The following is a 12,658-nucleotide window of genomic DNA, read 5'->3' on the forward strand; positions in this document are numbered from 1 at the left end:
TATATTTACTTGGTTTTTACTCTTAAGGTGAAATTTGGATTCTTTTAACAAGTTTATGTGGTGTAACTACACTCACAATAATTGAAAAATATCTTTAGACCTTCCATAAGGTTAGGAAAATGCAATGTTAATGACCACATGTACTTATTACCCAATACATGAGTGTGTCTTTTTTATATAATAACAAACGGCTTATTTCATGAAAACCCATAGATACTGATCAAGTTGTAAATGGCAGGAGCAAATTTAAGGAGCTCTCCAAAAATCTTTCGCCATTTTGTATGTTTAAGGACTACATACAATGTAACTGCACAAAGCAGAGTGCCAATTGGTGATGTTGGGTGCACTAAACTTATGTAGTCTTAACTCCATAGACTCTATCAGATCTCAGCTATCACCTGAGTGACCACTTGCCTGTGCATGACTTAGGACATGTTCCAAGGGACCCAAAAGAAGAGGCACAGCATCAGGCAGACCAAGCTTATTCCCTCTGGTTTTGATAGTGAAAGGGATTGGAGGCTTAAAGAGCAGTTTAGAGAATTTCTTTTGATCTAAGTGCTTAGGACCCAAAAATGTGTATAAGTTAGGGAGGTTATTCTGCTGGTGTCATGCTAAATACCAGTCGTCTCTACAGTGTCTCAGAGGCTTTGTTCAAAACACCACTTGAATCTATCTTTATCTGTGTCTTCTTCTCAAGCAAGTTTCTAGTTTCATCCCAGGAATGGGTTATGTTGACCTAGTGAGGCTGCTATACATTACAGAGGAAATCTCTTGACAGCTCTTTCCATTTTTAGGGGGCAGTCTCTTAACTTCTGTGCTTTTATTTGTAAGCACTCATTTTCCAAGGGATGTGGGAGCTTGTAACTCCTGAAATGGAAAAACCTAAGCTACAGAGGTTTGCAGAAAAGGAGAGAGAAAAATAATAATAAACTGTGCTTCAGGGATATGAGGTTGGGGGAAATGGGGGACAAAAAAATGAAAACCTTCAGTTGGACTTACCAAAGTCATGGTTCCAATGCCTCTTTTACCTCCTGCAACTGACTTGTCAGAGAAAATGTCATCAGACAGGGTCCAAGGAGGTGCCAAAAGCTGCAACAAGAAAACCAACCTACCCTGCACAGGGAAGAGGTGCAATTCTCATTACAGAAGAAGAATTTTCAGAACTAGTCAGTAAAAGGCACAGAAAGGCTTTTATTAGGCAGAAATTCAAAAGTATACACTTAGGGAAGTTGAACAAAACCCTCGAAAGAAAAAAGTGCATTTTTTCCTATAGCAGGGAACATTTATGCTTCTGTTGGTGGGGTGTAAACTCCAGGAAAAATGTAGCCCACCCTGCCCAGAAAGTTACTAGCCCATTTCACAGGTATAACTCCATGTATTTTTTCGTAAGATAGATAATTTTAAACATTCTTTGGAGTCTCTCAACCTGTTTCTTTATTATAGGATCAGGTTTCTGCTCTTTACTTTTTTAATTAAGTCAGTTTACAGACTTCAAGTATTTCTGAAAAATTTAGGAGTGTGATAGACATAAGAGAGAAGGAGTCTAAACTTAACCAAAGGAATATTGGGGTATGGATCATCTTGGGTAATTCTGCCTGGGTTCCAGAAGCTGCAGTCTTCCTAAAAGCACAATTTTTAAGTGATGATTCCTTGTTCATTTCTGTCTATCTTTATTTTTTTCTACCCCACCTCAAATTAGTAAAGGTTTAGTAAGTCTACACAGAAGGATAAAGAAAAGATGTAGTAAAGATACACAGAAAGAGAAAAAAACCTTATGTTTTAGAAACACGTGTCTTTTTAAAGTTTTTCACCCAATACTTGTAAGACACAGTCCAAACAGACATAAAAATATTTATCTCTGCTTACAACATAGAATATTTCAGTATACAATGAAAACAAATGAGATAACATACAAAACTCATAATTGTTTTAAACTCGTCAGATTGCTAAAGATTAAGACACGATTTTTAAAAGACAACTAAAACCATAAATTCTAAAGAGATAGCTGGTTCGGAGAGAAGAGACCCACAATAGCTATCATCCTAAAGGATCAGCAGAAGGAAGAGAGATCTTCCATATATGTGGATAAAGAGAAGTTTGGTAAGCCTTTCATGAATTTTCAAAGATCACATAAAGCATATCTAAGTTAGGGAGGTAGATTTTAAGTAGGGGCACAGTCAAGGTAAAGAATAAGTCTTCACCTAGTGACCCTCACTGAAAACTTAGGGTAGATGTTGACAGCTAGGAGGAGAAGAGCATTGCTGAGTGCTGGCACCAGGCACACCAGGTCTCAGAGTAAGGCAGAGTTAGGCTTCTAAAAGCCAAGAGGAGAGTGAGGAAACTGTTAAGAGAACTTTCCAAGGTACACTGAACCGCCCCAAAATGCCAAGAAGCTGCAGTGCAAAGTGTAAGTACAAGGTAGAACTGAGAAAAATTCCTCTTAAAAGGAAACAGGTATTCACTGACTACAAGGCAGTAGCAGCTAGAAGCTTGGGATAGAAAAAGTATCAGAGACAAGTCCCTCCAAAGCATTGCAAGAATTCTCCAAGTGCACTTCAAGGATCTTCAAAGCCTGTAGGCAGCTACAAAAGAGAGAGATCTTCAGAGGCGCAGAAAATCAAAGGAAGGGGGAAGAGAAAAGATTACTCCCTAGGTACCCAAAAGCTGGCTGACAAGCTAAAGCAGTGAAATAGCCACAGACTAGTTTTAATAAGAAAGAGAGACTGAGACAGAGGCAGAGAGAGAGGGAGAATTCCAGAGTTTCTCAAGTATTCATATCCCAACTCTTTCTGAAGGGAAAATCTTGATCCCATCTTTAAACTACTTATAGATAGTAAATAGTAACCAGAACTAAATTAAAACTGTATCTAAAAGAATGTCTTTTTCATTTTATGTTTTTCTAGGAATGTTTTATTGCTGTCTTGTTTTGATCTGTTTTTCACCTTAATACAGAAAGGATTGATATATATTTAGAGATTCACACATGGGGAGAATTTCTAACCAGTTTATGGGAACAGATTATATAAAGCATGATGTATTGAACAGATATTCTGAAGAAGAAGAGACACTAAGATACCCAGTATTAATTCTGTAGCATTATGATACAAAATCTAGCAATACTATTATTCACTGTTCAGAGTGATATTAGTCTAGTTTCTTAAGTTAAATTTCAGCATACTTAAAGATATGTACAGCTACTTCAAAGAGAATAAGAGACATTATGGCAGCCATTGTTGACTTCCCCAATGTCAGGTGTTGGAGACCTAAAAAGCCTCCATCATCCTGTTATAATTAGATTAGTTCTATAATGTTCAGTATGTATTCAATATGTGTGAAGATGGGGACAACTATTTGAAAGAAAACTAGAGACAATATGATAAATAATGAAGATATCCAGTGGATTTGCTTTGAAATCCGTGTTTCTTAATATTGTTTCCTTATGGTCTGTTTTGCTCCATTTTGTTATGTTTAATCTTACTCTCTTACTCTCTTTAAAATAAAGGTTAAACACTGTTAAACCAAAAAAAAAAAAAAAAAAAACAATGTCAAATTAACCATAGAATTAGTTCAGCTCCTCATGTTAATGGCTTGGCAGAAGAATGGTACCTTACGCCAAATAATTATTTACATCTATCTTTACTTATTTTTCCTATAATTTCATATAAAATGATAAAAAACAACAGAAATAAAATATAAACATAAGACAAATAGAATTACAAGGCAAGGGTTTTAAAATAACTACATAAATACATAAGAAGTTTCAGCAATACTGTTGAAGACATTTATTTTTATTGCCATATTAATTGTAAATATTGATGGAGTTCAGTATGTTATTTCAATATATACATACATTGTGCATGTAGATCCAACTTCACTTTATTCCTCCTCCTGCATTCTCAAAAATGAGTAATAAAATTCAGTCTCTAGGACAGTATCAAATGGCCTTCTATAACTAGAATTCCAGAAGGAATAAACAACAAGTAATATAGAAAAAATGTGTAGAGTGTTAACTGTCAAGAATTTTCTAGAACACATGGAAGACATCAACCTATGAATCCAAGAAGCTCTGAAAATGCCAAGTAAAATACACAAAGAAAACCACATTTACTAACTTCATATTAAAATTGCTAAAAACCAAAGAAAGAAAAACTTAAAAGTAGCTAAATGGAAGACAAATCGGGTTGTGACCTTGATTTAAATGACAAATCTAAGCGCCTGACTTCAGACTAAGAACAAAATTTGTCAGAAGATGTGATATTCCTAGTATACTAAAGAAAAAGAACGTTCACATTTGAATCTGATAGGCACTGAGTTTATTCCTCAAAAATAAAATTAAATAAAGACATCTTCTAACTGGCAAAAGATTACAGAATTTTTACAGCAAACCTATATTATAACAAATGCAAAAAAATTATATTAAAATGGTCAGATATGCTTCAAATACTTGGAAGGAAGGTAAAACTGAATTTGTAATAGTCAATGATAGGCCAAGAATTTGGCATGTCTAGCCACTAAGACTAGAAAAAATGTATACAACTTCCTAAATGTTAAAAAAAGAAATAAAAATCCAAAGAAAGTAAAAAGAAAAAACAGAAAGAATTAGGCAAAACACATATCAGTAATTATTTTGCATATAAATCAACTTACTTGCACAAAAAGATAAAGTGGAAAAGTTTGATAAAGTACTAAACCCAAATATTCAGTCTGAAATGGATTTATGAAACAAGAAAAGTTAAAATTAAAGGATGAAAAATATGCATTGTTGAAGAAACTAGCAGAGAGCTCCAGAAAATATATTACTGAAAAAGTAAACTTTACCAGGAGAAGTAATGATAGAGGTAACTGCATCATAGAAAAATACTAAATTTAAAAAAAATCTTTCTGTTGGCAGCTATGACCAAGCTGAAACTATTACCTGAATTGCTTTCAAAGCCATTTACAGCATAGAGTTCTCCCAAGGACAGTCTGCTTCTCATTTCAATAAAGTGGATAAAAGTTCACAGTAACAACAAATATCCAGTCAGCCTTCGTATTTCTGTGTACTCAGAATTATTTCCAATGATTGACTTGTTTCTCTTCAGAAGAATGAAATTCTGTCATTTGCAGCAATATAAACAAAACAGAACGTGATTATGTTACATAAAATGAATGAACCCCATAAAGACAAACACCACAGAGTCTCACTGATCTGTGACCTCTTAAAAAGCCAGTGTAGGAGAAGTTGAGAGTAAAATTGTGGTTTCCAGGGACTAGGAAATGTAGAAGTGAGGGAGAAATGGGGAAGGACTGATCAATGGCTATTAAGCCAGATAGGAACAAGAAATTCTGGTGTGCTATTGCAGGATAGAAAGACTACAGATAACAAAATGTGCTGTATTTTTCAAAAAGCTAGAAGAATAAATGTTGGAAAAAGTATGTTTGACCTGACTTAAACATGTTAAACTGTACACAAGTAATAAAAATTACATGGCAATCCACTAACATGTAAAATGATTATGTTTTTATATTGCAATAAGACAAGTTATAAAAAAAATATCATTTTTTCAGGAATGAAGAAAGATGAAATCATAGAAAAAGTCTTGATAGGAACCACAACGCACAACTTGATCAATAATGATAGTTGTAACTACTATTAATGTACTATATATATTGTCTTTTTCCTGTTTGTTCAGGTTTGTTTTGTTTTATCTTTGTTTTTTGTTTTGTTTTGCTTTGGTTTTTTGTGGGTTGTTTTGTTTTGTTTTGTTTTGTTTTGTTTTGTTTTGGTAGGGGAAATACTTGACTGAATCCAGGGCCTTCACACTGAACCACATTCTAGGCTTTGTTTTATAATTTTGAAGCAAGGTCTTGCCAAATCACTAAATTGCCCAGATTGTACATGAACTTGTGATCTCCTATTTCCAGGGGTTTGGGATTACAGGGAAGTATCACCTTACCTCCATTCCTTTCTTTTCCCTTTGACTCATTTGAGATAGAAGATTGCTTGTTCTAAGAAACCCCTTATCCTAGACTTTGTCAATTAGGTTGCAATAGTTGCATTTAACCTGTTCCTCTGTTCAGTGTTTCCTGTAAAATATTGGTTATATTTGGAGCTTATATGAATCAAACTAGTTTTTCCCTTTGCTTTGCTTAGTTTTATCTGGTATGAATACACCATAAATGGGCTGTAAATTACATCACTACCTACTTGTGTCTTTTTGGTATTAACACTGTTAATGATCTTTATCAAGATTCATTATTTATTTAGGAAACAAAAAAAAACAGAGATATTATAATTTCATTTGTCAGTACTTTTTTTAAATTTTATTTAAAGAGAAAAAAATGAAAACAGAAACAAAAGGTAGAAATAGTACAGAATTTCAAAAAAATAAGCAGTAAGAAATCACTAGTTGGTAGATTACATATTGTCATCTTAGAAATAGTTGTTCAAGTTACAAAATTAAAGCATACAAAGTGGACGTTCAAATAGTGAAACTGCAAACAGTTCTATTCAATAATCCAACAAAAACCTCGTAATATGGTATCTTAGTATCTTACACACTTAAACATGCATGCAGTTATATACTTTAGAGCACTTCCTTTTCCTCTCTTTTTTTAATAACAACTACACATTTTGGGTTTTATTACTCCTTCGGTTCTTATTACTTTTTTTGAACAGAATAAAACCAAATGTGACAAAACAAAATAGAGTCATTCAAAACAAAAGGATAGACATAGTACATGATATAAAAACAGAATACAAGGTGATCAACAATGGTTACCATAATGCCTCTTGCAGTCTTCAGAAGAATTGCTCATATCATCAGGTATCATGAAATTAAACAAAACAGTACAGAACAAAACCAATAAAGATGAAACATTGGAGACATTACAGGACTTCAAAATAAGTTAATAGTTAAAGCAGAATGGATATCATAGTGAATCTTATTGTCTTCAAAGTAGTTGCTTATATCCTCAGACTTGATGCTAGCAAACAAAATAGAGTAGAGTAAAATCAGTCAAAACAAGACAGTGAAAGCAATACAGGGCTTCAAAATCAAGTTAATAGGAAATAAAATATGGTTACCATAATATATCCTGCTATCTTGGGAACAGCTGTCCATACCATCATATCTAATACAAGAAGACAAACTGGAACAGAATAAAACCAAACTAAACAGAATGATGAAAACAATATGGGTTTCAAATCATGATAAAAGATAAACAATGGCCACTGCCTTCCCTTTTTAGACAATTGCTTGCTTTCACTTTTTTATTTTTTTAAAAATAATTTTATTTAAAGAAAGACTAAATAAAACAGAAAATGGGTAGAAATATACTTTCAAAGAAAAAATAAAGAGTAATAAATCACTAGTTGATGTCTACAGATTGACCTCTTACAAATAATTGTTCAAGATGCAAAAGTGGAACATATAAGTGAGAATTCAAGCAGTGAGACTGCAAATAGTTCTGTTCAACTATCCAACAAAAATTTAGCAACACATGGTTATCAATCCGATACATTTAAACATATATGCAGTTATCTATATCTTCATTTATGTTGAGATTAAACAAATCAAAGCCAGCTAAAATCACTCTGAACAAAGACTACTAGTATTTCTGTATTTCACATCATGACACTCCAGGGTCAGCACTGGGTACTATAGTGTCTCTTTTTCTTCGAAGTATTTGTTCATTTCATCATGTGTCATAAGATCAGTTCTCGTTAACTATTTATAGGTTCTATGCATGCATGAGGCTTAACATATATTTCTATCCTTTCTGTATTAGAGAGAAGAACAAAACAAAGCAGGACAGAACAAAAACATATTCCTATAGACACATAAAATGAAAAACATATAAAACCACTGTACAGGAGTTCTACCATGGTTACTGTGTTGTCTCTTGTTATCTTCGATAGAATTGGCTATATCATCAGATGTAATATAATTGAATATATCAGTACATAACAATATTAATATTAACACAACTTTGCAGATAATGTAAAACTATAAAACCAGGTAGTAATCAAACCAGAATGGGTATCATAGTGAATCTTGTCATTTTCAGTGTAGTTGTCTATACTCTCCGACTTGATACCATCAATCATAGCAGTTTTGAATAAAATCTGTTGATAACAAATAGCAATCAAACCAGATTTAACTAAGATCAATCATGATAAAATAGTATAAGTTGTACAGGGCTCCAGATTAAGTTAATAGGAAGTTAAAGATGATTACTGTGCTCTATCCTGATATTTTTGGGATAGTTGTCTGTGCCTCAGATCTAGTGCTTATAAACAAACTGGGACAGAATAAGTTCTATCTAAGCAGACTAGTGTGAGTAATATGGGCTTAATTCCTGATACACTATTAAAAATATCTTCTGCCATCTTTTTTAAAGACTATTCCTCTCCTTTCTCCCCCAGGGTGTACTGTGTATTTTAGGGTCTTACCAACACTGTCTGTTTTAAATGGGGGGGCAACCTGCTATTTACCTAAGTGGTTCCAAACCTTCTCCCTCCTGAACTTGATCTCTGGTTGTATTCCTTTACATTTTAAGCCTGTCTTTCCAACCTATCCACAAATACTGGTCTAGTTTCCCTTATTACTCTCTGGTACCCTGTCACATAGAGCATTGTTTACTCATATTTGATTTTCAGTCCATATATCCTTTTTCAAGTTTATTATATTTCCTATAAAAAGCATCTCAGTGGACCCTACCTCCTGATCTACTCTGCCTGTGATTCTCTCTTTTTTCTTTTTTTAAATTTAGTATGGTGTATCAAGGCCATCTATATTAGAGATTATAGCCAACCTTCTCTGCCTCATTTCTGTTGAGCTCTTTTTCTGTCATTAGTTGTCTGTTTGTCTTCCTCATTTCACTTTCTGCTCCATTCACTGAGGCCTCTCTGCCACTGTTCCTGGAATCCTGGTATTTTTCTTTCTTTAAGATGTCCTGCAGTATTCTCTGTAAAGTTGGATTGGTGGTTGTGCATTCCCCCAGCTCCTCTTTGTCTTGGAAGCATCTTGTTTCTCCATTAGTTTCTAGAGACTATTTTTCAGGGTACATCAATCTGAAGGTTATTTTCTTTCAGGGCTCTAAATACTTCGCTCCAAGCTCTTCTTGATTTGATGGTTTGTGTCAAGAAGTCTGCCATAATTCTGATGAGCTTTACCTTATAAGTAATCAGTTTCTTGTCTCTGACAGCTTTTAATATTCTGTTCTTATACTGGATTTCTGGTATCTTGATTATTATACGCCTGGGTGTAGCTCTGTTTTGGATGTAGGTGGCTGGAGTTCTATATGCCTCATCCATCTGAATATCATTTCCTTTTCCTATGTTTGGGAAGTTTTCCTTAATTATTTCTATGACTGGACTTTGTAGTTCCTTTGTTTGTAACCCTGCTTCTTCTTTCACATTCTTTATTCCTAAGCTATAGATCCTCTTGTCATCTTCTAGCCTTTGTATTGTTACTGCTTATTTCCATGATATTTTTAAGAAATTTTCCCTTTATGCTCCCACATTGCAAAACTGTCCCCAGTTTGGATAATGTATCCTTAGTTTCTTTCAAACAGTTTTGTCAGCTTTCAATGGAGTTTTTAATTTCCTGGTAATCTCTTCAAACCTGCTTCTTACATTCTATGTTTTCTTTATATTTTTCATCAAACAATTCTCCCCTTTTCTTGTGTCCCTCCATGCTTCCATCTGTGTCTTCTTGAGAGGTACTTAGCATTTCTTTTATTAATTTATTTATATCTTCCTTTACTTGGTTAAATATTTCACTTTTGAACTCGTCTATGAGGCTCCAGAGATATCTCTTTATGTCCACTGGTGCCCTGTCTGATATTTCATGTTTGCTGCCCTTAATCTCCTTGTATTTATCTTTCCTGGATCAATGTTCTCAGGATTTGGGGCTGGGACATTTTTTGTTTTGTTTCTTCTATACAGATATATATAGGAGGCCCCAGTTTCTTTCTTTGTTGGCTACAGTTCCTCTGAAGCACTTTTGCTGGCCCCTTCCCTCCAGGCCAGTCAACCTGCTGAGGCCTTCACTGAATTAGTGTGCACCACTGGGTGTGGGGAATTGGCTTGGGATAGCTTATTGGGTCTCAGCTAGGGGTGTGACCCAGGCCAAGCACACTCCACCAATCCCATCTGGGTATGGAGCAGCTAACTGAAGTTCACACTGCTCCTTATTCTTGCCAGTCTGCTCGGCCCCAGAATGTCAACTGTTGGAGCCCTTTTTTTTCTGTGGATTGTTTTTATTCCCAGAACTCACCACAGGTCAATGCAGGTTCCCTGCCAGCTCAATGCTCTGTTTGGCTTACCGATTCCCAACCTCAGTGTGACTGCATTTCCAGTGAGTCAAAGGAGCAGGAATTCGGGTGGCTTGGTAAGTCACAGCTGTGTGAATTCTGGAAACTGAAGTGGGAGTGCCGAATCTTTAGCTGCTCCAATAGTAGCACCAGGATTGTATGTTTGATTGGTTCTTCTCACCTTAGTTTCTTCCTTTTCTGTTAATGAATATCTTGCACTGTCATGGCTACTGAAATGTCCTGAACTGGTTCAAAATGATTCTTGTCCTGGTCATTTTCAGTTTTAGGAAGAGAATTCTTTTTGCCCTGTGAAATCCAGTGAATAAAGTACATAAGTTGTCAAGTTTTGATTTGATAAGAATGTGCTATGAACAACAGTGAAACTAAAGATAATTGTGAAAGAGTTTTTCCAGAGCTGCTTCAGAAAGCGACAAGAAAATGAGATAAGCGTGTTATAAAGCAATGGGGACTACATTGAGGGAAGCTAATGGCAATGTGTCTTTTACTAGAAATTTTAAAATTTAAAACATCACTGTATATTTCTAGCGTACAATATAGTGAGGCACAAGAGTAAATACAAGGAGGAGAATGGTAGCAAAATATAACTTGTCTGGGACCTGGAATTGAGCTACCAGGGAAACAGCAACTTGGTAAAGGGAAAAAAAAGTAGATCTTCAGGAATCAAGAAGGAGCTGACAGGAAAACTAAAAACTGTAGAGAAGCTGGAGAAATACCACAATCTAGAAAAAAGATGTGGAAATCTGGCCCTGGCTCTTAGAAAGGCATTGCTTTTGAGGCCTTGTGAAGAGGTTGTTAGCTCTTTTGATGTTTTTCTTTACCAGTTGTGTCATTTATTAGGATAGATCAAGGTTTTTGCTTAACCACATGGCTTCCCTAGGAAGAGTGGGAGACTTTTCTGTATTTAGTGACACTCCTTCTTGCACAATGTACATTGGTTGATTCTTATCCTTTGAATCCAATAAGAGGATAGCATAGCCTATCAAAGGTTTAAGATCATTTAGCTGGATCTCATTAAATTCTGGGTCCTGGCTGACCCTAAGTATAAGGGCCAATATATTGGCTGCACTCTTGGCCCAATTACCATTTTTAAAAATTTTATAGATAGTAAAATCCAACAAAACAAAACAAAGCCAATCAAAACAAAGTAGCAAAATTGGTACAGAACTTCAAAGCAGGATACTAGGTAAACAACAATAGCTACTGTAATATATCTTATTATCTTCACAATAATTATTCACTCCATCAGGTATAGCAAAATCAAACCAAAAACCAAACAGAACAAAACAAGCAAAACAGAATATTGAATAAAGCAAAACAATCAGAACAAACAAAAACAGTGAAAATAACACTAGATTTCAAAGACAAAATAAAGGGAAATCCCCCATATTTGCTATATTGCATACTGTCATCTTCCCAAGAAATGCTCAGACCACTAGTCCCAAGCCAGTTACCATTTTTAGCTTGGATTTTCAATCTTCAGTTATTAAACACCCAAGATGTCTGTACACCAGTATTGAATTTGGAACAATAGATTTCATATGGACATCAAGTACTCCAAAATGCAGTCAAGTCTTGGATTGTGGGTAACTTGGTCTGTGAGTATTCCTCAAAAGCAAACATTTCTAAGAAATTTTCACTTGATAAGCAAAAGATGTCTTGCAATACAAGTCACATGATCACAACTGGTCTCTCTCATCTCTCATCTACTTTGATACACAAATGCTTTGAATTATAAAGAGAACAAATTATTCTCACAAACCAAAGTTTTACTATACAAAGTAATGTCAGAGAACTTCTATATATTTTTTAACAATCATGGTTGTCTTAGAAGTCAAATTTCTGTAGAATGTTAATAGTGTTTAAAAGGTTTTACTGAGAACATATGAAGTTAAGAGCAAATATAACATTTTAACATGACATTTATAATGAATTACATTAGAAACATTTAGGTTCTTATCTTTGAAATACATTTAAATTTTTATTACCCTTGAAATACATTTAAATTTTTATCAAGTAGTTGCCTTTGTATAAAGTATTAAATGACATAAATAAATATTTAAATCTTACCTTTTAATAACATATCATTTAGTAGCATGTATTTGCTCATATGTGTACTTTATAGGCTGATAACGCCCAATCTGTAATCATTACGTGACACTCTCTGAATTACATATTGTTTTGTCGCATCTAATTATCGTAACAATTGTATGATAATCACATAAATGTAAACCATCATCATAAACAACTTTAGTCTGTAGGGCTAGTCAGTGTGATTTTCTTTTTAAATTCTGCATCATAGAAGGCCTGCATGCTTGGGAACCCGAATGCACTCGATGTA

This window comes from Cavia porcellus, unplaced genomic scaffold (genome assembly GCF_034190915.1).
Source record: "Cavia porcellus strain 051 isolate PalLab524CR breed Dunkin Hartley unplaced genomic scaffold, mCavPor4.1 scaffold_28, whole genome shotgun sequence".
Lineage (NCBI taxonomy): Eukaryota > Metazoa > Chordata > Mammalia > Rodentia > Caviidae > Cavia > Cavia porcellus.